Below are 25,459 nucleotides of genomic sequence, written 5' to 3' on the forward strand. Positions count from 1 at the left end.
AAACATCATCGCAATAATCTTCCGCCTTATTATAAAACACAGCTGCAAAATATCGCATCTTTAAATTTCCTGAGACACTTCTACAAGTATCATTAAATTTCCACTTTCTTTTCCTTATTATACAGCTTATGTTCAACTACTTAGGGTCTTTCTGCTTGAAATTTTTGATGTAGCAATTACTGTGCAGATACCAACAGCTGGCACATGTTGTAGGTATGAGATGGGTTGGTTAAAAAAAAATCCCTTTAAAAAAGCAATCTGCTAAGAATTTTTGACACTAGCAACACCTTATATCCTGCACGAAAAATTTAGCGTCTTTTGCCCCCTGACGTTATCATCCAAACATTTTTAATATATGAGCAATGCAAATAATTTTTCAGTTATTGGAATAAACTCCATAATTTCAGCGATTTAACACCAGAAAACTAACAAGATTCAAGAATAAAAATTGGGTCTTTCCTGATGGTTTTCAAATTAAAGCCAGTTTGAAATTCAAAATTTTTGGTGGTGTTGTTTCATTTTGCAACCTCTTCTACAAATAGCATATATGAGGACGGGCTATTTAGCTTGCTAACATATACATTTCAAATCTGTCACGTATCAGTAGCTAAGTCAAAAGCCTGAGGAGCTCAGATTCCCCTGGGTTTGCCAGCTCCGATGCCGTGGGCTCCGTGCTGCGCTGCTCAAGGTCAGAGCCGTTCAGGGATGGTTCTTCTTTCCTCCAGTGCTGGAAAGCCGAGGGTTGGAGAGCTGACAGTATGGGCTGTTCATCAGTTCGAGTAAACCAAAAATGTGTCTCTTAATTAGTGTTGTTCCTAAACGTTTGCTTTACTGTGGGAAAATGTTATAAAAAGCAGAGAAGATTTTTTTTTAAGATTGTGATATATGAGCCTTCTGCCTGAAACCAACTGGAAATCTCTTCACGTGAATTTAGCTATTTAAGGCAAGGGAAAAAAAACGTGAAGTATTCCTGAATATTCTCTGAACCAGCATTGTACCCAAAAGAATACTGAGAATACAAACCAGGTTGTTTATTGAAGGTTTCTGTTATAAACATTTACAATATTTTCTTTAAGAAATTAAAAAACCCCTTACCTGCACACATTTCCCCATTGGTCTGCTAACACGTATCAATCTAAATAAAAGTAACGAAGTACATTTGAGTTCTCTCTGTCCTTTCATACATTCTCCGAATTGTTCTTATTATATTGAAGTATTTGTACAAAGCAATGTGCTTCAGTGTGAAGTAATATGCCAAGTTGGGTGGAATATATAATATATAATATTTTTGTTGCTGGTAGGTTTATGCACAAGGGCAAAAGGTTTCCAGCCACCACAGGAGATTTCTTACACACAGTCAGTGGGAGGTGATCTGTGGTTTTTGTAAGTTTGTCTCCCCAGTTGCCAGCGCAGTTTGAAGGAGGGTGGAAATCTGCCCTATGCCATATACATTCAGAGATTAAACTCATCTTTTCTTTCCAAAGACATTTGCAAAGTATATGCAGCAAGGGTCAGCTGAGCATCAGCGAAGGGGAGGATGAACAAAGAAGCTGCTTTCAGTTTACACTGCAAAACAGTTTCGGGGGGAGCAACAGCAACCTGCATTGTTTAAAACTACACGGGAAATTTCCAACAGGCAGCGTTTGACTTTCAAAGTCAGTATGAGGAGGACACTGAAGCTTAGCCCTACATGCTTACTTTGGTATTTCCTCTGATCAGCCTTGCTCTACCTTTCCTTTCTCCTCTAAACCCGCCTGATGCCGCTAGAATGGGAATTACGAGTGGAAGTAATTAAAAGATGTTTGGAATATCTAAACAACAGCTAGGAACAAAACAGATTTGTCCCTAGTGTCTTCTTTCAGAAGGCTCCCAAGTCCTCATCTTCAGGCAGAGCATCTGACTGTACTCACAATGACCGAAAAAAAGCCTGGCTGCCTAAGTAAGCTGGCACAAAATGTGTGTAATAGAGAACGCATCTCCTCACCAAGTTAGGCACTTCTTTAATTGTTCTTAAGGCCACAGAGAAAACAGGAGAAACTGCCAAAGTCTACCAGCCAAGGTTATTATCTGGAAATGGCATTCAAATATAAGCGCATGCTTGAAGCTTGCCCCAGGGAGTGGAGCTTCAGCAGCAGAGAGCTTCCAATCATCAGAAGGAAGGCAGGATGAGAACACATCAGGTGAAGCAAGGTTTTCCGAACAAGAGGTGTGACCTTGGACACCGGTCCATGAGCCACTTCCTCAAACAGGGAAGGAAGAAGGTTCAGAGGAGGCAGGGAGTCTGATCTCACCAGGCCATGATGAGCAAAACCGCCCATTTTGTGCAAATTCTCACTGCCCAAGTGCTGAACACACTCGTGTGGGGAACCCCATCTCGCCCGAAACCAGGAATTAACATAAATTGGGAACTGAACTAAACAAATCTTGCAACCGCTTTTACAAGCTGACCATACCTCCTGCATTCACCAATAATCAGAATACAAACCAGGCAAGAATCTCTCGGGTCAAGCCCAGTTCCCACTTCACAGAGCTGGATGTGGTGTGACGTTGCCGTAGCTGAGACAGGGCTCGCAGCTCCTGCAGTCGCTGCGGCGTTACACCCCGTGTACCGAGGGACTGCCTCAGCTCTGCGCTTTTTCAAAATGGAAGCAGTGAATGCGGGAATGTTTGGAAATGTAAGCAGTGAATTCACACACTAAGGGCAGCTGAGCTGCTGCCCTATGCAGATGTTGTTAACTTGTGTATTAGGCTTTTAGGAACAGTGCAATAAAACTGTGCACTCTGATGGGTAGTGAGTAGGTCTGAGAACTCTTTTATGATAGATAGTGAGTAAGTCTGCGGGCTGCTTATAAGGCAGTCCAATACCCTCACCTCCAAGTCCTTGGATTAGTCTGGCTTTACGGCACATACTTCTTGTCCCCACTACATCCTACATCCCTCTCCTGCTCTCCCCCCCTTTCCTGGATGTCTCCTAAGCTCCCCTCAGGGCTTGGGATTCCTTGAATTTTTACATTAGAAGAAGCCAAGAGGAATTTCTCAGCCTTTCCATAACGGGAGTCTGCACAGTCTCTCCTCCCTCTACCAAAATGACTTTTGCCTTTAAAACTGTGCCTGTTGCAGAGATTTTGGCAAGCCCAAGTGGGCTTGCCTGAGACCTGCAGCTGAACCTCTTGCTTTCTGCAAGCAGATGCACCAAGTCTTCCTGCTGTACCGAGCTTTACAAAAAGCAGTTTTCGCAAGCCTTCCCCCCGAATATCTAGAAGTGCAGATGGAGTCACAGCCAGTGCGGGGTGTGTGTGTCACCAGCGTTCAGGGCTTTTGGTGTGGCTCTAAGCAGTAAAGCTTTTAGCACTGAGGAGCCCTTGACGAAGGAAAGAACCTTGTCTAACCCTTCGAATGATGAAAGGCTGAACAAGACAGTTTTCCTTTGTGCTCTGTGGGGAATGGCAAAAGCATATGGTCCCCGAGATTTCAAAATTCAGCCAAAAACTAAATTCAGGCCCAGAATGTAAAGGAAATATAGGGACCAGCCTTCTATTTTCAGATCACTTGCCTTTGTCTTCTGCATTTCCACATAGGTTTCCTTAGATCTTCCTGTGTTTTTCTGAACTGTGGGAACATGATTGCCAAGGAAGCAGAGAGGGGAGTTTGCAGCCCTGCTGGGATTGTTCTTGATTTGAGGGTCAAGGAAGCTTGACCTAGTCATTACCTGTTCCATTTTTTACAAAACCTTCATGAATCTCAAACACCTCAGCCAAAATGTTTGCTTCCTTAGAGTCCGCAGCTCAGAAGTTGGACACCTTAAATTCTTCCTTACAGATGCACCAAGGTCAGTTGGCAGGAAAAGCACCAACCACCCTGGGGCTACTTGGCTTGTTCCTCTATAGCTGTGAGTCAGTTGGGGCTGCTCATAGGGATACTTCACATACATACACAGAAACAGCTATTCTGAAAGACATTCATCCTGTCTGCGGTTAACTCAAGTCCCATGAACTGAAATCGGTGCTGAATGCAATAACGTAGGAGTTAAGCAATTTTACCTCTAGAAGCCTGCAGCGTGTGATGTGAGCACGGGGCCTCACAGAATCCCAGTTTTCATCCTCAGTTCCCTCAGAGTTACTGAGAAGGGCTTGCTTTGGCCCTTCGTAGCCATAGGAATCACCCCTGAAAGCTGACTCTGAGCCTGGACGTCCCTGTCTTTTGGGCTGGGTTGCACGGGGTTGGTGTTTCAGACCTTTATGTGCAGATGCCTACTACAGCGTGTCCTCCAGGAGTTATAAAACATGTTTTTCCCCTTCGCTTCTTCACATGTTCTTCCAGCTGCCTCTGCCGGCTCCCAGAGGGGCCGTAACACATGCCCACACAGCAGCATTTGGAAACCCTTCTTGTGGGCAATCCTAATTACAATACGCCTCCATGCAGGAAATGGCTGCTGGAAGAGATTGCCCAGAGCCCTCAACAGGAAGGTGCATGCGACTGTGTTTGAAAGGAGGGAAGTAAAACACTGCAGATTATCAGTTGCAAACCTCAAGGTCTCTGTCTTTCCTCGCAGAAAAATAAATCCCACAGGTGGTGTTGTGCAGCACTGGGTCGGTAGGTACACATCCCACCTCCCCTTCGCTCCTGAATTAGTACTGCCATTGCTCATTTGCAAAGAGAAGGGAAAGGACTTCACGAGCACTTAAAAGCACAAGTATTACTTTGCTCCTTAACCCTTGCGGAATATCAGAAGAGATAATAATGCAGTACCCAGATGCGGGGAGAAATGCTTTTCTCAATCTTCTGGATGTATAAGAGGCAAGGAAGTTTTATCAGCTCTTGCATGACACAGCAGGACGGAGCTAAACAGCAAGTTTGGCTAGTTAAAAGGGTTTTGTACTGTTACAATTAAAGGATGATTCAAGGGAGTGTAAACAATGATGTCACCCCCAGAACCTTTTAAACACAATTTAAGCTATTACATGGTGTGAAGCAGAGAGAATCAGCTCACCTTTTGGCCTGCCACATTTTTTTCTCTACAAAGGGATGATGTCTGGATTATTTTCATTTCATGTTCATGCACTAGGGACAAACCTTCCTCTCAGTTACACAGGTTTAAAGCTGAAGACAATAGCCTGTCTTTGAATTTTCCTTTGTGTGACTGAGAACATTCATTTTATTATGGTTGTTTATACATTTTGTGGTAGAATCTGAGTGAGAAAAGAACTGATTGAAAACTGCTCTCTCACTGCATGCTTTATAAAGGTAGAGATTTTACTGATCTTGCTGGAAAATCCCCATTTGTTTTGGATGTGAAAATTCACTGTGTGAAAGCTAAATAACCTGCTTACTTTCCTACGATGAATGAAAGCCCCTGCACCGACCTGCACCAGCATCCGGTTGTGTGAGGCAGCACAACCCCGACTGCTATTCCTGAATCACCGTATGCTCCCACTTCACATTTATTTTGGCTTTAAAGATCCCATTCTGCTAAGCTCCTGGAGGCTCTCCTGCTTAACAAAATTCACTTCAGTCTTGGCAAATTTTCTACGAGTAAGAATAGAGTAACAGCTAAGGGGAGAGAATGGGGTTTGGCCCAGTAGGAATTACCAGAGAGAGTAATTAATCCCTGGAATCCTGTGTCAGGATGAACGGAGCAGAGCATGCAATGGGCAGGGATTCCCTTGGGCAGAGCCTCCGCTGGCTGGGATCTCCATGCAGTTGGCCCATCTCGCTCTGAAGGAGCTGTGTGTTTCTCACAGCTCATCATCCCACTGAGAGATGACTTTTCCAAATATAATGATACCATGGGTCTCTGGGAAAGTAAGGCCCAGTTGTTACTGTGAAGCTGCTAATGATCCTGTTAACAGCTTTATTACTTTACCCACCGATACATCAAGTTTTGATTTCATCCAGAAAAGAGATAAACCAAGACTTCAGTGTGATGTATTTATAGGTTTGGAATTGCTCTGGGGTTTCTATGCTGTGCTCGCATTTAGACTGTTTGCTCATGGCTTTCCCACCAAGTCAAACAAACAATGCAAGCTTCATTCTCTGGGTCAGTTTGGGCAATATCACCCTGCCCTGATGAAAGAGAAGTGCAAGTCAAAACAACAGAGCCAGCATGGCACAACTGGGGGTGAAGGGACTGTGTGGGCAAGGTGAGGTCACTGCTGAGCAGGGTATGCCGAGGGTTCCTCCCATCTGTCTCGGCACACTATTGTACACTGAGTTCCCCATCAGGAAATTTTGTCATTATATTTGAGGGAGGGTGTATACAAGGCTGATTTATTCTTCTGGGTATTATGGAGGCATGGGATTATTCTGATCTATAGACTTTTCAAACAGAAAGACCAGCAGAGTTGTTTATTTATATGCTATGGCTTATATCAGAAGAGCATTGTTAGACCAGAAAGAGAAGCCCCTGAAAGAAATTTGGAGTATCACAATATACTAATTGGACTGCGATCTTTATACCAAGGATCAAAAAATTCAGTGTAAATTAGCCACGTACTTTGCCTTTTTAATTGTTGCCTATTTTGCATTTGAAAGGTAATGTGCAAATTATGTGGTGAAACGTAATAAATCATGAAGTCGCGTGCCTTCTGGTTACTGAAGTTGATCTTTATGGCATTTTGCTTGTTATATTGTTATTAAATATAAATTGCTAACCTTCTTTTCCTAATGTACCATCCAGCAAGTCAGAGCTGGTATACAATATCATCTAGGGCTGGCAGCCACAAACAGGCACTTCGACATCCCCCAAGTCTACAAGTGCAGACCAAAGCTCCCAAGAGAAAGGCTTGACTTTTCCCATCCCAAGAATATGTGCACGATTTTTTTTGACATTCTTTTTGACAGTATCTTGAGTTTTCTGGAGAGTTTCTGGCAGAAGGACAAAATAGGAAAGGAGACGGTTTTGTTTGGGTATAAATCTCAGTTTTCATTTGCCAAACCCATCCTGCGCTTTTGAGAAAATTGGGGCAGTAAAGCTGAAAATTCTGTTCTCAAAGTGGGATTAGTGGAAAAGCTAAAACGGAGCTAGGTTTGATTTCCATGGAGCAGAGTTTGCATAGCTGCCATTGAAGGCCATTTGCTCTTCCACTGTGCGATACCACAGTATCACTGCACTTTAAAACATTAACGGAGACTTCCAAATGCTACGGGGATTTGTGCCTGGCATTGAGCAATGCAACTCTGGCATTCTGCCTTTCTGCCTCCCTCTGCCTGAGACGTCCCTCAGTCTGATGACTTCACCTGAAATTTTGGTCTCAACATCTTACAATTTAAATGAATGTTTTTATCAAAATCTCATTTTCAAGGTAGTTTACAGTAAATATATAAAGGTGTCTTTCTGAAACAGGCAGCTATTGCTTGGGAAAACAGGAATAATCACTGTAAGATAGATGATGGGGTAGAATCAGTTTGGCCAGATATGCGAGACACGCAGCTGACAGCATGAATCTCTTACCAGCATAAATCAGATCCAATTGTAAACACAGCTATTCGGTTCGGGGTCTGCAAGTGCCTTGGGCGGACTGCACTGCCTGTGCAGTACTGAGGAATGTCCTTTAGGGGCTCGTTTGCTGCATTAAACAAACCACTAAGAAGATTCTCCTTGTGCACAGAGAGGATAGAGGAATGTGCATTCAAATAACAATGGTGCTGTCACTACCGCTTCTCCTCAGGTGGCTTCGTCTTCCCTGGGTCACACTTAGTGTGACCACACCTTGTAATTGATGAGGTGGAAATGACCTGTTTGACGAACCAGCCCTTCTCCTGAAGAAAAGGCTGACTGTAATCTTTAATGCAGAGTCTAGCGCTTGATAACCTGTGTGAGGGAAACACTGAAGGCGTTGTTCTGTGACTCTGGGATTGCTGTTACAGGTTCTGGACATTTCTGATACCCTTAAACCCTTTCTATGCATTTCTTTTGGATACATGGAGCAGCAATGATATTGACATCATTAAAGCAATCACAATTATGGTTCAGGATAAACACTTTGCCTTGATCGATCAGGTAGCTAATGCTTTGCAGGGCCATCATGTGGGGCTGCTGATTCTTTAATTCCCAGACTGACCAATATATCTGGTCTTGTCTGGTGTCACAATAGGCAATCTCCTTACATTTAGAGCGAGGCTACCCAGACTTACCAAGACACAGTAAAAGGAGTTAAGAAGCATAAATAGGAGAGCCCAGAACACCCTAATTCCTTTAGTCGTCTTTCCTGTTTTAAAATGTTTTTGCTTATCTCAGTTCTGGTCTTGACATCTGCTGGCAGTGAAAGCAAAGGGGTGACACTTGGGCGTGGTGGGATGCAGAGTGTACCTCATACGCTGACCTTATCGCAACGTATATGATAAAGGAATTGAGAGAAATTCTCGGCATACATAGGGCAAAGGTCTCTCTCTTGTGCTCTTTCATTTAACAGTTGAAGTGATGTCCTTAATGTGCATTGTACTGCTAGCCTTTGAAAGACTGCCTTTTTGTTTTGATTCTATATTGTTCTAAGTTAAATAGTAGGAAAAGAGAAATCTCTGCCACCATAACATTCTCTTATAGGTCTATTCATTATAGATCCTGAGAGGAAACTGAGAGCTCCCCTGGACAATGGTCTGATATACAAACGAGCATACATTAACTTTCTGTGGTTGTATAGTTCATTTTGCCTGCATTTCCTTCACGTTCTTAGGAATATGGTTTCAGGCATAATTTAGTTTGATGTCTTCCTCTGCCTTGAACTGCTGTTGTGTTAGACAAACTGCACATCAAGCAGCCTCCTTTAAGTAACTCAACTTTGGTCTTCTGTCCTTTGACAAACACCTTAGGGGAGCTCCCTTGGGGTACATCTGCAGTGGCTTTGGCAGCACTAACTGCAGAACAGGGTATGATACAGAAACCGCCAGAATCTCTGCATGGGAAATGGCTGATGCAATTACAGCTGTGCTCACTGCACTAATTAGCGTGGACACTTTGCCCAGACCACAGCTCAGCTGCTGCATGAACTGCACCCTTCAGTTTGTGGATACTCACTCAGACCTCTCGTGCTTTGGGCACTTTGGCACTGAGGAGAGGAATATGTTTTCTGCTTTTGTGCCTCTCCTCCTCTTGTGTAAATCAGGGAGATGACCACCTCCCTTCTTCCCTGGAGGGGCGGGGTGAATAGTATTTGGAAGAGAAAAAGCAGCTCAGGAACTGTAGTAGATTTACTTGATCTTTCACTTGAATCGCCAGAGAAAAAGCCATTTGAAGCTACAAAGATATTGAGGCATTTGAGGCTGTAAGGCTTAGGACTGGGATACTGGGACAGGCTTGGCCTGAAGTGTCAGAAAGTCCTCCAGACAGGCTCCTATAGAACTTGGGTTTGGCTGTTGATCTTTCGCACTGACATGTCCTGCTCTCACTTACTTTGCAAGGGAACAGAACCAAGCAGATGAAAAAGATGAGAGATCAGTTATTGTCACTCTGCTTTTCACAGTCTGAAGAGCGTAACACCTGCTTCTGAAGCCTGTCCCATCCAAAGGTGCGTCCAGCTCCCCACCCTCTGCTAACGCCGGCTTTGCAGAGCCCGCTTATGTGTCCTGGGTACCGCCGCTGCCTGGCAGGGATGTACAGGGCTCGCAAAGCTACAGCTCGTCTTACGGTACCTCCCCAGCCACTTGGCCCACACAGGTGCGGTAGGTTGCTGGTTTCCTCGGAGGAGTAACGTAGTGCAAACACACTCACATGCACACATAGGTGCAAATGGATGCAGCGTCACTCCGATTGCAACTATATTCCAACAAGCCTCTTGGTTTTCATTCTGACTGTGTCTTCTGGCACAGAGAAATTTGCAAATCTAATTTTCAGCTCCCTTCTAATGGATTCCCCTGCTGAGTGTCTGTTACAGTTAAAGGATTCCAGATTGAGAGTTTATTCTCATCTCCCCTGTGCACATGTCTGTTGGAGGTACTACTTGGAGAGCTGGTTAATGAGCCTGGAGTGCGACTGAGTGTTTGTGCTGATGTTCAGAAGCAGTTTCGCCTCCTCCTTGGAGGAAGGCAGCCCTCACACCCTTACTCCCCATTTGTTTTCTTACTGCTTTCATCCCAGTAGAAATAAAGTGATTATAGGTATCAGACTGCACAATTTATCAAAGTTAAGAAACAAAAGGACAAATCGCTCTCACTAGGAGCTCACTTGTTCTGGAGCTTGCACGCTTTTTGGGAGGAGGAAAGCTCAGCATGCAGCAAGGGTTCCAAACACTTTGTTGCACCTCCTTGCCGCATGTGCTTGCCCCACTGGCCACCCTCGGAGGAGAGGGCACTGCCGTCCACACCAGATATCCACTAGTGCCAGCTCCTTGCAGCCAGGAGAGCCTTTCCCTGGATGATCCTGCAGCTCAGCACAGAACTGGGAGCCGATTTACTTGAGCTCTAATTCCTGCCGTGCTGCAGGCTTCCTGTATGACCTTAAGTAAGATACTTATCTTATCAGTCTCCAGTTTCCAGCAGTATATAATAGCAATTACTTACCAACCTCACAAACACGTTGCAAGGTTAAATCCCTTTGTAAGCCATCTCGCAACTAATCTTAGAAATGCAGACTGTTATGATTATTATTATTATTATTGCCATTTTGGCACTGTCCTTTCTCAGCCACGGATGTTTTGCTCTGACATCTGCACTTACTCAAACCTACAGCTAAGGTTTAAGTATCAGTTTCCACAAAAGATTTTCTCATTTTTGGGCACAGTATATTGGATCTTCACCCTCAAAGGTCCTTAAAAGGTGGGCATAACATACAGAAAACAAAAGATGATTGGGACACACATATACAAACAAGACAACCCATTTCATGCATCTTCTCCTACCTGGAGACCAAACCTCCAGTGCTTATTTTACTGTTTGTTAAGATTGTATCTTGAGGAAGGGTGGGAAGAAGGACAAAAAGAGACATTGTTCCTCTTTCAAAAGCATTTTGTTTTTGCCAAGCAGTTGGCCAGGCAGTTCTCTTAAGTATTTACTTCAAGAACATACTTCTGTCTCCAGCAGGCACCAAGGCACAAAGATATCTCTGCTGGGGCATCTTGGTAGGACAGAAGCCAACAGGACAGGAGAAGCCCAGGTGGGGTTAGCATTGGACCTGGGCACTGTGTAGTGTTAGGTTTAGGGTCAGGATTAGGGTTAGGATTAGTTTTAGGAGAGAGAAGAGCCTGAGGATGAGTGGGGTTGTGAAGTGGCTGCCAAAGGAAGAAGGGGCTGCAAGTCTCTGGGAATGAAATGAGCAGGAGGCAGCACAGACAAATGACTATTGTGCTGAAAGATGCCCCAGGAACCAAACTGTTTGACTGACGCTCTGTGAGGCTGTTTCTGGAGGGTGAGGGAGGTGTTGAGGTGTGCTGGCCATGCCTGGCTGGGGAGGGAGAAGCCTGTAGCCATCACAGACACCTCCCAGGGCTGACAGATCAGGGCTCGGATGGGTTTATCAATGGGGGTCATCACGAATTCCTCACTTACCCTGCAGTAAAGTCCGTCTGTGAAGCCAGCCTGGGAAGGCTCCTGGACATTTGGCACTCATTCAGCCACTGCTTTGGATCTATGTGACCAGTAATCTGTGTCTTTTCACGTGTAGTTAAGCCACCTAGAAAAAGATCAATTTTTTGAAGAGTTTAAAAGTTGATCGTTACGTCCAGGCTAAGCTAGAATTACAATTGCTTAACCTCTTACCAAGCGGTTTCTCTCACTTAAAAGGGAACAACATAAATGAGTTTTCACTGGAATATGCTATCCTGGCATTTTAATTAAGATGAAAATATATAGGTAAAAAAAATATCTGGGCATTATCAGTTTTCATGGCTATTATTCTATTTGTCAGCTGGGGCAATCCATTTGCTGTGTGAACTGCGGTGCTAAGGGTCTGGTATCTTTGTGCTCAAGAGCAACATATTCCCAAGCATGTTGTCTTTGGCATGGCCAATATTTTATCTGCCAGAGCCAACGTTAATGAAAAATTCCTGAAAAATTCCACATTTCAACACAGCACCACTCTGATGAGAATAACAATCTCTTCTGACCTTGTTCAAAAGCAGATATCAGGCAGGATACAAAATAGGGAGGTATTCCTGACCCCTCCTGCACAGGACTTTGGGTACTTTGTGCTAAGTTTGTGATGCTTGCCTGCCTTCCTAAGTGATTTCAACACTGTCAGGTTGTGTACTCCCCACTGTACCTGCATCCAAAATCAGCATTTCTCAGAACACACACGCATGCAGTCAGAAACACTGGGTTGGGGAAACTAAGAACTGCCATCTAGTTCTGTTGCGCAACAGTCTCACCTCTTTGAAACAGTCACTTTATAATGAGAACGTGTCTGTGCAGAAGTTGGTTTCCCCTTCTGGGACAATGCTGGTAAAGTCATGAGTCTTTTTGACATGGGGAGGACGAATATTTGTGATCCATTACAGTCAACATTAGCTTGGACGATTTTTAATATATGGGCTCATCTACTCGTTGCATCAGACAGTCCAGATAACTAAGGTCAAGCAAATAAAGCTGTGAAATAAAAGCCCAGTCATGTGTAAGGTGGCCATAAATCACTGCCACTGACTGCAAAGTGACAGTGGAGGGAAATGGAAGGGACTGGTTTACTTAGGTTTGCATGAACTGAATTCACACAGCTCATCATTTTCCTTAGGAGTTCAGAGTATCACGTACTTTTGTTGTAAGCAGGACAATACTAGAGGTTAACTGGTATACAGAGGAGACCCTGCAACCCAGCTCAGAGACGTGCAGGATTTCTACACACAGTGTAGGTCACTTGGTAAGTGGAGAAGCGAGTGAGTTTGTCAACAAGCAAGGAAAAGCCCATGTATACAGCTTCTCCAGCCACCGTCCTACAAGTACAAATCTCTGCGCTATGTGCACACTTTGTGGACAAGAACTTATAGAGACCTATACCTACCAGGCATTCAAAGCCAGCTCGGTACACACACACACACACACACACCTGACAAACAGCAGGGCAGCAGTGTCATTTATTCCCCCCCTGTTGTCAGAGTCCATGATCACGTCTACTATCAATAGCTGTCTGTCACACCCTGGAGACAGGAGAAAGCCTGACAGTACACAGATAAGAGCAGGTGCTAATTTGATGAGGTGGTGCAGCACACAGACACAATGCTGTGTAAATGCTCCCGTTTCTGCCCCTGGAAGGTCCTCTCTTGCCAAATTCTCCCCTCCTTTGGAGACTTTTAAAATGGCAGTTGCTCAGTCGAGAGCACAGCGTGATCCTCCTGCACAGACAAGATTTCTGATGTGCTCACACTCCGAGCTGCCACCTTCATTTCAGTTTTAAGTGGATGCAAAGGGAGGGACAAGTTCTTGCCAACCGCAGACTTGCCTAAATATTTATCTCTGCTAAGAACAGCTTAGTTTCTGGATTTAGCCCAAGGTTGATTCTGATGAGAGACATCAAACACAATATACGTGAATCAGGGACAGCACATCTGGCATTGCCTGTGTGCTGTAGGAATACAAATACAAGAGCTGGTAAACTCCAGCTGGTGAGTTATTTGTACTGCGACAAGGCTGCAGCTTTCTAATATCACCACCCAGGAAGAAGAGGGTGCCATGAATCACTTGGAGCTGCTCTGTGCTCCCCTGTTCGAATGTGTCTTTCTTTTTGCTTGAGAGGACTCAAAAGTGAAGGAGCATAAACACTTTTTTGAAAATTATTTGCAAGAGTGACGAAAACAGTTGTGGGCCAAGCCAGCAATGCTGCCAATATTTCGAACGTTTCTCCGGCATGATGATATTTTATTTTTGGAAGTATCTGATACAAATGTTCTTTTCCTGGAAAGATTCCTTCTCCCGCTTGCTGCCCCCGCCTCCCTCAGACTGCTGGTGCCAATATTTCTGTTGCAATTTCCGTGCTCCCAGCCATTTCCTACTATAGATTTCCCTCCCCTCTCTCCTGGAGCTGATGGTGCAGGTTGCACCCTGCATTGTTCTGCTGGCCTGGAAGGAGGCGAATGGGAGCACCTGGTTCAGCTGCCCCCGCAGAGGCACCCGGCGCTGCTGGGGACGGTGATGGGGAACCCTGTGGGCATCCAGCTCATGCAGAGATGCCCTGTACCTGCCAGGGTGTCTCAGATACAGCCATGTGAGCCCCTGGTCTTCTCCATTGCGCAAGCAAAAACACATTGCAGTGCTGCAAGGTCTGGTGGCTGCAGGGAACGGCCAGAGCTCAGGACCCGCATGCACAGGGGGAACTTATGTAGATGCCACATCACACTCTTCCTCATTCTCCTATCCAAGGGAAGCACTGCCCTCAGAACTGATAATGTCCCTTGGAGCCTTTTACTCCATCACTCCGCAAGCTGGTAAGATAAGCACAGCCTTTAGTTGGGCAAAATGTGGCATGGAAACATGAGCAGAAGCCTTGGAGCTGAGGGTTAAAAAAATTGCAACGCTCCGAGAGTCATTTTGATCACTTTAAACAAAATCATCATGCAGAGCAGTCATGGAGAGAGACTTATCACATTACTTCCCTGATTAGCACAGGACACCAATTTTAGGTACTGTCAAAACAGCGGAGGTCAAATTTACTATGGAGGGCAAAGACCAGTGATTCATTTTTCCTTATTCTTTATAGTCACTTTTCACCTTGAAGAACAAAAGGGCCTAAAGTCAGAGAACGTTTGTTCTTGAGTCCTGCCAAAGCCTTTTTTTTGTCCTTAATAAACCATCATTAAAATCCGGGCCCTTTGCCTTGACAAAAGAATACATTTGTGTATACTTAAGAGACGGGAAAGAGACTGTGTGCCAGGGCTAGTCACAGATAAAGGAATTCCGGACATTATTCCTTGTGCTCCTAGGGTTGTGACATGGGATTTCCTCTCAAAGTGGTAAATAGCCCTACAGTTGTTGTATGACAGGGTGGAGTGGTCACCGGTTTCTTTAAAATGGGGAGAGATGAAAGCACATTATGGGAAGAAAGGCTGGACACATGTGCACAATGAACCCCTGTAAATGGGGGTGAGGGGCGCAAATTCACTCCCACCCAAAGCATCAGCCCAAAGCTTTGCCCTCCTAAGCTTCTCATGGCTCAGAGGTGCCACCAGCTGATCTCTGCTTTGGGAAGAACAGCCCATGTCACAGCAAACTAGATGTAGCTTTGAAGATGGAGGGTGGCCAGGGCAGGATTCCCCAGCTGTGAGCTTCAGGAGGAGCCTCACCATGTTCTAGAACAAGAACCAGACATAGTCTTTTGTAACTGAAAGCACCTTTCCCTCTTTTGCCGAATCGCGCACAGGGTTGGGGTGAGCAGTCTTATCTCTTAAGAAAATAGAAGAGTTAAAGCTGCAGATTTTATCCTGTTTGCATTTTAAATAGAAAAACTTGGTACTTGGATTACTTTTTCTGCTAGACTTTGCATTGAAGACTCACCAAAGTGCACTGATTTTGCCGTGTTGAGGGAACTTGGAGGGAAGAATGTGAATCACTTGATGAGGGAGAAAAGAACATCAAGCTGATTTTATATTTGGATCTGAATACAAAACGATTTCCCTTCCTCCCTCCTCCTGTCCTGAGAGGTCAGCAAAGGCTGCAGATCCTAAACCTCACAGTTAAAGCCAGGCTTAATGAGAAGAGGAAAGAAGATTTGCATGTTCCTATTCTCCAAATCCTCAGGATTCAGGTTTTCAATAATAATTGTTCATTTAAGGAATCATCAGTGGAACAGATGCATATTGCAGAATTTTGCAAATTGAAGGTTCCTAGATGAGCTGCCTTATTGCTTTTTACTTTATTGCTAGATATCTGCATTACAACTCTATAATCCTTCTACCATGTAACGACACATCTGCAGATTTATTTTCCATTTAAATCACAATGAGATCTCTTGTCAGTATATGAAGCCACATGATAAAATTGTAAACTTCAGCTTGTAAACTTCATGCAAAGTGGGGATTGTCTAAGAGGTCAAACTGCTGCTTCCAGTGCCAGGGGCAGTTTGGATCTGCTGCAGAGCATCTTGTTCCACCAGTGAATGAGCTGCCCGGGAAAGGCCAGAGAGATGGAAGTCAGAGCTGCATTCAGCCCCTGCTGCAACTCACTGGCTTCAGGGGGTCTGTGTCCATACAAGACACATGGAAGATTCTAACCCAGTTCAGAACTGGAGACTTCAAAGGAAAAGTGACAAATTTTCCTTCTTTCTCTTTGATCTCTTCCTAACATCCCACACTTTTCTAAAAACCGGGGAAAAGAGAAAGTTCCCTTGTTCACTGCAGCAATAAAACACCACATCTTCTAAAATAACTCCATGGCTGGTATAAGGAACAAAAAAGACAGTTAAATGAATCATACAGAAAGAATTACTCATACATATGCATTTGCAAACAGTAAACAGGTCGTGCTTGGCATTGTTAACTCTGGCTGTGCAGTCCACATCGATGCTCACAGGTGTTTGAGGAGATCAGGCAAAAATCGATCAGTGCGCAGCAGTAAAACTGCTCTGAATTGCTCAAACCTCAGCGCTTCTGCGGAGCGGTCACACATCAGGAGAGCACCGGCAGACCTGGATGAACTGCGTCACGTTTTCTGAGCCCTGTCACAGACTACTGAGTGATGGGCTTGGGTTATCCTGGTACAACCATATGAAATCTCTTAAGATGAACCATGTTTTCATGGCCAAAAGCCAAACAAACAAAGCTCTTTGAAAAATAAACAATCAGAACTTCTTAGAAGGATTTTTAAAGAGCTAAACAGATCTAATGCTTGTTTTAGGGACTTGTGATTTTAAAATAGCTCGAATAAGCTAAGAATACCCAAAGTGATCTGCTGTCCTTCCCCATGCTGGTGTGAACACATGAGAGTTTCTGTTCCCTTGCAGTGGAACTGCCCCTTCATCACAGTGTTACTGCTCAGTGTCACGATCTCTTTATCTTGGACTGCAAGGTGGAGGCAGCTTGTGCTCAGAGGACTATTCCCACTGCACAGATATTCATATCAACACAACAGCATTTGCGAATAACATTTGCAGGATTGGTGCTTGACATACAGCTCTTTTTACTCTCAAACTGTTATTTTTCTCCTCCCAAAGCTGCTTGTATTCTATGACCTTGCGTTAAAGCCCAAACGAAATGCCTCACAATTTTCTTAAATACTATCTTTATTCTTATGGCTCCTGTATGAACCACTGCTATGCAGTTAATGCTCTGCAGTTGTTTCTAGCCTAAGACCTTTTAGCCGAGGGTTTACAATTTGGCATCTGAGGTCTGAGCCTGAAAATTCATCTTTGTTTTGTACTCTCCCCAAGATTCTGTTTTAAATTGATATAAACATGTTGATAGTTTACGAGTGCACCAAGATGGTCAGGCTCCCTTTCCAGCTGGAAAACAAGGGTGTTTCTTGGAGTTAAAGCACTGCATGTTGTTGGCTAGACTAGTGGCTGGTCTCATCTTGGCTTGGTCTTGCAGATCCAGGCATCTGCGTAACCTCATGGCACATCCAGAAAAGAAATTAAAACCACCTTCATTTGACTGTGCAATACTTACTTTTCCAATTTATCTGCTTCTCTGCAGTGGGCGCTGCTTCCCCCTCTTCCCCTGATTTATATAATGCACAAACACCACCATATTCTGCAGGAGACACTAGGAACCTGTTGATTCTCTCCAGCGTATGGTGAAATCCCCCAGTAACATCGTTCATATCTGCCAGACCAAAATTCACATGCCGTACTAAAGATTTTACTGACGAGCCAAGATGAGAGGGAACAGACCTCTGAAAGAAGCAAGTAAGGAGCCCAGCCCTTGCTCTACCTCCATAAGCTGTTTGCTTATTCTGCAGTGTCTCAGACCTGGATTTCATTACTGGGATTAGTTCTCTGAAACCTCAGTGCAGCAAATCAAGGCTGTATGTGTAGATTCAGCATGGGAAGGAACCTTATTAATTGCATGCATGCATTTGCAATGTCGTTTATCTCCCACCTCGGTACTTTCTCCTCCTGAATCCAAATTGTTCTTCTTACCATGGTTTCTGATACTCTGCAAGAGGTAGCCATAAGAGAGCTCCAAAAACAGGAGCTGCTTTCCTCATTTAATTACTTTTAGAGTCATAATTGTTGATTTTGTTAACTATCCAGCAGAAGAACTAATTTTTTTGTTTAAAGAGCAACTGCACGTTTTCTCTCTATAGGAACTGCAATGAACTCTTGGGCTGGAGAGGTGAGATTTTTAGGAAAAGAAAACAGTGTTGTGCCTGTTTCTGCTCTGTTTGAACTCAATAGTAAAAAGGGAACCAGTCTGGAGTTTTATAACAAAACAGCTGTGGCAAAATTCTGTGTAGAAAGCGGCTGGGTTAGCTGCAGTTTTCCAGGAAAGGTTCTCCAGCCAGGATGGTGTTTCTGGTCCCAACCCAACGATGCCATGACCCTGTCAGTGAGATCCATGCGTAGGATGCTGGAGACACCACGTTCCTGGTGGAATCAAGCCTCTGAATCTGCGTCTCCCACTACCAGGGGCTGCCCTAAATAGCTGGCTATTTTTAGATGAGTCTTTTTTTATTGCTGCTTCTTATAATAAGAAAAACCTTTGAAGGATTTGTGTTTTATCCCTATGCACAACAGGAATTAAAATAAATAAATAGATTTTAAGACATGAAGAGAGAAGAATTTCCTGCCTGGCTTTTGCTGAGTGGCGTAGGTGGCTTTAATGCAAATGGGGTCTGCTCCTGGGTACCTGGCAATGTTTTATTTTCATGGAAGTGACTGTGGTAAAGCACCTTTAAAAGCAGGATCCCACAACACAAATCTGCTGTTTCAAAGATCACTGTGCAATCATTTCCCCCCCGTGCTGCAGTTTTTCCAGAAGATGAACCGATCCGCTGCAACCTGACCAAGCTGTCAGAGCAGGAACACTCTGGCTGACGGGCTTTGTGTCTGACCCCCGCCAAGCCCCTCAAAGTGACCCCAACAGTCAGGATCTGGCACTAAAGAAGCAAGTTTAGCTCTGGACATCACTCCTGGTGTATCACCCACCTGCTGCCCCTTCTCTAGGCTCGCAGGAGGCTGCACGCAGACACCAGCTTTCCCTCCAAACCTTTGCAGGTCAAGGCAGCTAATCCGGAAACCTGCGGGGGACAGAAGAGACATTTGTCAACAGGCAGTCGTGCTATGTGGACTTGATAAATATGTGCAGTGCTAATTTGAAGCAGATTCCTGCTTTGCCACAAGCAGAATTCCTCCAAACCCTGCCATCAAAAACATGATGTCACAGTTGCGGAGCAGCCTCACAAACAGGGGAGAAGCTGGGGTCACATCAGGGTAACGGTGCGGTGGAGGCTGCGAGGAAGCGATTGAAGCCCTGTTCCATGGCCTGATGGAGCTTGTCATCAAGAAGGATTTCACAAATGAATGCAGCCAATTCCCTGGGTCTGATTGGTACTTTCCAGCTTTATGCAAACCAGCGAGGAAACCAGCTTCCAGACCTAGTTAGGTCAAACTACCCAGGGAGGTTGCAGGCAAGAGATAACATAACATTGCCTGGGGCTGCAGAAATGTAACTGATGCTGGGATTGGTTTTTAAGGAGATCATTAGGTTCTCTTTCCCCATCTCAAGCAAACGGCTTTTATCTTGTCTCCCAAAATAGCAACCTCCCACCCTTCAAAATAAACCAACAAAAATAAAAGGAAAACCTCCTGAGACAGGCACACAGACAAAGCCGACAGAAGTAGAACACAGAGCTGATCGAAAACAGATTCCAGCATCAAGTCCAACGTCGGTTTCATCCCATTTCTTCTTAACGTGTAAACTTAAGAAACTGAGAAAACAAAGTAATTCCCCACCAAGCAGATTTTACTGACACTAAGCATTTACATGTTTCTGACACATGATCCCTGTGATTTGATCAAATCCATCTCTACTTAGTGTGGCGCGTCAATTGAGTTGATCTCAGCAGGCTCTGGCTCATTTGCTTCTGGATTTATAGCTCAAGGAGAAATGACAAAACAATGCTAACTGGGGTGGGCTTTTGCTCTGCTTCTCTCTAGCCATCCACCTTCCCTGTTTTGATTTGAACTCCATCCCTCTCGTGGCCTTCCCTTGGCCTGCTCCTCCTGCAGGTCAGTGATTCATCACACAGGAGGACACAGATGTTCTTGACAAAGAAGCGTTTCCATGCAAGCTGATATTTTTTCCTGGAAAAGGGGGCTGGGTGATGGGGAGGAGGAATTCAGGACTATACAAAAGGCCTGAGGATAAATACTGCCCGGTTTTCACCACGGTTTGTGCGCTGCTGCCTACACGGGGTTGGCAGCCCCGGGGAGCAGGGCTGACTGCCGGATTAACTCCGGGAAGGCTCCAAGGAGGAAACCTGGGGGCATGAGGCCCAAGAACTGAGACAGTGTCTCTGAGCAGCTAATCCATGAGTATTTGGTGGCCAGTGGGCACTCACCTTGCTTGATGGCTATACTAGGATTTAGCTACGGAGCACGGTCAGAGGTTGTTTTTCAAGCCATGTTCTTATCATTCAGTAGAAACTCATTCAAATTTTTCTGCCAGCTCTTGCCTTTCTTAGAAAACATCCACAGTCCTCTTTTGAGGTCTGGTTTATGGGCACTTTGGAAAGGTTTGGAAAGAGACCTGGAGCCCAGGTCAGGTCATCTCAGCACAACAGCATGGCCCCAACACTGCCTAAATGCGGTAGCTGAAGCCCTTAGAGATTACTTCATATAGGTCACCGGCAAATGTTTTCTGAAGGACATCTCCTAGCACTTTATCTAGTCTAATTTTAAATATTCCTAAAGATAGGCCTGGCATCATTGCTTCCTTTGGGAGATGAATTACACAGGCTGATATAACTCAACCTTGGGAAGATTTTCTTTTCTCTCCCTAGACTCTTACCAGCTGCAACAGAAAAAGCAGATAAATAGATGCCCTTGATATTGGATCTCCCATGATTCCAAACTCTCCTGTTAAACACTCTGATTTACAAACATTTTATTATTGGAGCATCTAAAGGTCCCATTACAGCGTGCTGTGCAAGGAAATACTATACTAGGCTCTTGGTCTTCGGGTTAAATAATGTGGCAAATAACCAGATTAGCAGTAAAGGGGATGTGGATTTAAACCATACTGACATTTTGCTTGAGATATGGAAAAGTGACAGAACACTTCATTCTATTCTATTCTATTCTATTCTATTCTATTCTATTCTATTCTATTCTATTCTATTCTATTCTATTCTATTCTATTCTATTCTATTCCATTCCATTCCATTGCATTCCATTGCATTCCATTGCATTCCATTGCATTCCATTGCATTCCATTGCATTCCATTGCATTCTACTATATTGAGGCAAAATTGTCCATATAAGCATCCTTGACATCTCAGATGTCAGAGTCAAGCTACAAAACTGAGATCTAGTTGCATGTATTTAGTATCTTAACTGTTCCCTTCCTTAGATTTGAGCTACTGATTCTTGACTTTGAACATCAAAGAACACAGCAAATTATACTCTAAAATAGTAACTCACAACATGCAAGTAAACTCATGCTGTCTTAAAAACAAACATCTCTGTGGCCCTGAAATATTTTTGTCTTCAGTGCAGTTGAACCACCAGCTTAGATGTAGAGACATGTTTCCTTATGGCTTGTGAGCCACTGAACAGGTTTCTTTACTGAACTCTGTATGCATTGAAGGCCCATGCTCCTGTATTCAGCAATGGGCCAGTCTCATCTGGACAGTTTTCACCAAACCAAGACAAATGAAGGGCTGTGTTAGTCTCCCTCATCCGGCTCTACTGACTCAAATCACTGCAAACAAATCGTTTCCATGTACAAAGATTTCCGGAAGGAAAGACAGGACCCAGAGCAGATCCACATGGCATATCCTGATAACTCCCATCAGTTGTGCTTAAACCATCTTTTTTCAGATCTCACAAAGGTCATTCTGTACTGTACAGTGCTTAAGGACATGGTACAGTTAGTTCGAGGGTTTTTCCATCAGTCTTAAGCACAAGTGGCTGACCAAACTAGAAGAAAGTCTTGAGAGTCACTGAGTCTGCAGATGATGGAGGAGGGACCTGAATTAGCATCCTCCTCTCATTTGATACGTACAGGCACAGGCTGAATGCTGGTAGAGACTGCACAAAGCTTTCAAAGAAACATACTTTCTATTAAATCAGGGTTTCAGGGGTTCCGTAACTTCTCTCTCTTCTCTGGACACTTTACTGTCTCTCTAGGGTAGTCATCTTCTGCTTTTCCAAAGTCTTTTACTTAGGATGAATTATCAACATATTTTATTGTCAAAGGAGTAAGCTGACATACAGTACAATAATTTAATTGACTCAATGGTTTGAAATACTGTGTCATTTGTTAATATTAGGCAAAATTTCTCTGTTTAATGTATGTTCTAAGAACTTAAATAGCCAGGCTAGGTGAATTTCAAAGTTCTCATCCCTCAATAGCTATGTAAATATATGTATACATGGCAACTGGGATTGTATTCTGGGTTAATACTGGCTTTAATTTGTGCTTTAATGCATGCTTTATTTTGTGCGGTATGGCCAAGTGAAACTTGATTTACTAATCTCTTTAATTTGAGGACCTTTCATTTTCATCTGTTTGCTTTTAATTTCCGTGAGTGTTATTTTCCAAGCCCCCACGGTACCAAAGCTGTCGTTCAGAAACAAGCCTGACTGCTCCAAATCATTATTGAAAGCTGTTTCATGATTGTACTGTAAAGATGATGGGAGCTGGGTTAGATCTACAGCTCTGGGTGTCTGAACAACCACATGGCGCTTAGTGCCACGATCTAGTAAATGGACTGAAGTTGGACCAAGGGTTGGACTTGATGATCTCTAAGGTCTTTTCCAACACAGTCGATTCTGTGATGCTGTGATTCTGTGATAGCAGGTTTTCAAGTCATGTGAAGCCAGCATTATTCTATTGAATTCTGGAAAAAAAATTCATGTGGCCACTGATGTTTGCTCCTGATATCAACTTTTATGGAAATCTAAGGGAAATCCCTCCATAATATTCAATGTTGCCAACTTAGAGTCTGACCTCTGCTGGCAGCTGGGATAAGTGATGAACTGATGCGTGTTGCATTGCCTCCTAAACGCTGAAATAAAGGCAACTTCTTGCCTTCAGAAAAATAAACGTCATTGCATTCTCCCTATTTCCTGCCTTTCGAACAGACCAACCTGCAAGCAGCTTTAATATTGCCACCATGGTGCACCACGTTCCTTCGACAAAAAGTGCCACCATAGTATAGGAATTACTATATATATTTCCAGTCTGCTGAGAAACACGCAATAATGTGATTAACAAGTAAAAAAAAATAAATAAAATTATCATATCATATGCACACAGAGAAGATCCACACAGAAAAGATCGTATTTTTTAAAATCTGATGGCTATTGTCACTTCAATAGAAAAAGATAAGAAAAGGTATAGTAGACCTATTGAAAACCTTTCTACTACTGCTCTAACTGAAAAGAAGTCCATGCTCTTTAATGAAATATCCAGTCCTAGAGTTTTGCTCTTATCCTCAGAGTGGAATAAAGGCAGCTGCTTTATTCCAAGATAAAAGTCCAGTATAAATGTTAAAGCTGGGTAGGTATAAGAGAGAAATCACTACTTGCATCAATAGAGATTTACTACTTGTATTTTCATGAGAGGTCCTGGCTCTTATCAAGATAGATTTTGGTGGTGACTGACTCTGCGCACACGAGCAGGTTGGGGAATAGTTCTTGGAATGGAGTCAGCACAACAACTGCTTTCATTGTTTGCAGCTGTACAAAACAAATAAGTTTGAAAGAAATAGAGAGAGGTGCCAAATCCAATCCCATTGATGTGTGAGCGAACACAGCATTCGGTGCTGCGCTGCGACACACATGAAGTCCATGAGTTACTGCTGTTGACTTTTCAGCCTTACATGTCACCTTTGATAAATGAGCTAATCTGCTGATAGCTACTCAAAATAATACAGTAATTTAGTTAAAAGAGTTTTAAAACATTCCTTCCTCAGCATCGGAAACTTTCTAAGTAACTACTCACCGCATACAAATAACCCCCTATGGAGTGATTCTGATTAGATTAAAGGGAGGTGAATGTCGAGTTTTGACAAGCTGGAGTCATAACTTGATCCACGGTTTACTGCCTGTAGCTATGAGGAACTGTTGGGCAGATATGCAATAAAAATATCCATCATCTATCTATCTATCTATCTATCTATCTATCTATCTATCTATCTATCTATCATCTATCTATCTATCTACTGATCTACCTATCTACCGATCTATCGATCCATCGATCCATCGATCTATCCATCAACACACACATATGCTCCCAGCAGTTCAGCTGTGGTGACAGTTCTGAGTTGGCAGAGGGACACGGGGAAGCCTGCAAAGGACCCAGTGGAGGCAGATCTAGATGGCCTTCTGCCATCCTCTTTTCCTACCCAGTGCTCTGGAGAAAGGGGAAATCTTGGTTAGATTCCCTTCCAGATAAGTGCTCTATTCTATCCATCTGAAGACTGAGCAGCAGTAAGTCCAGCAGTAAGTCCTCATGTGCTCAGTCCTCTCGGGGGAGGTGAAGGGCTGGCAGAACGTGGGCAATGGTGCCAGCGGAGGGTGAACCCTGGGGCACATCCAGCAGCACGGAGGAAGGTCAGGCTTGGGCAGGGGCTGGTCCCCATGCTGGTTCACCCAAGGGATCAACACGTGCCCTTCTTCCTCCTCTCACTCCTCTGGAGAACGTGCCCTCTCCTCAGAATGGTCAAGTCAAGGAAGAATGAGAGCTATGTCTGGAGCGCCTATGAAGTAATCCTGTCTGGGAATCATTGGAAACACTTGCATCTGCAACCCAAAAGCTTTTCTCAGGAGACCACGTTGGGGGAGAGGCAAAAACAGCTTCATACCTCACATTTTTTTGATTTTTTTTTTTTTTTTTCCCCTTAAGTCTTTAGAACATAGTGTGGTCACTTTTTGTGTGTGTGTCTTGTTCCCACTGGGTCTGCATATTTGCTAATCATGGAGATGTGCCAGGTCTTCTCTTTCCCAGAGGAATTGCCATAATTTGGATCGAGAAAGAACAACGTTCCCAGCCTTTTTTCCATCAACATGAGATTACTGCATTTCCTAAATACTTTAAACTGTGCTCGAGTGCGTGGCAGATGATTGCAGATGTTGCCACCTCCTTTCCCAGATTTCATGTTTATTTTATGGCTGCAGATCTAAGTTCTCCACTTGTCATCCAGTTACAAAGGAAGGACGTGTCCCCTCGCTCCATAACTCAACATAAGCGCAGGGTGGTGATATCTCTGTCATTCCTTAGGACTCTATACAGTGTCAGAGGGAAAACAATGGCTGTGATTAATGGGCTGCTGCCGCCAAAGACCAAACAATTTTGACCTAGAGTTGCTTTCTGTGACCTCTTTCCATAAATCTGCAACTGATACAGCGATCCATATCATGGACACCCGAGAAAGCACATGG

At 43.9% G+C, this 25,459-nt stretch overlaps 1 protein-coding gene and 1 long non-coding RNA gene across 3 annotated transcripts in view; one reads left to right on the forward strand and one right to left on the reverse strand.

Annotated features, from left to right (window-relative positions):
* The window catches only part of LOC139828835 (uncharacterized), a 65,736-nt gene extending 46,655 nt beyond the window's left edge, over positions 1-19,081 (reverse strand). The window contains exons 1-2 of the long non-coding RNA XR_011740837.1: positions 18,998-19,081; positions 11,479-11,602 (exon numbers count right to left, since the gene is read on the reverse strand). This is a non-coding gene — a long non-coding RNA (uncharacterized lncRNA). The remainder of the gene's footprint in view (positions 1-11,478; positions 11,603-18,997) is intronic.
* The window catches only part of LOC136106322 (vascular endothelial growth factor receptor kdr-like), a 130,504-nt gene that overhangs the window by 2,994 nt on the left and 102,051 nt on the right, over positions 1-25,459 (forward strand). The gene's annotated exons all lie outside the window — the stretch shown is intronic.

Source organism: Patagioenas fasciata, chromosome 11 (genome assembly GCF_037038585.1).
Source record: "Patagioenas fasciata isolate bPatFas1 chromosome 11, bPatFas1.hap1, whole genome shotgun sequence".
NCBI classification, from domain to species: domain Eukaryota; kingdom Metazoa; phylum Chordata; class Aves; order Columbiformes; family Columbidae; genus Patagioenas; species Patagioenas fasciata.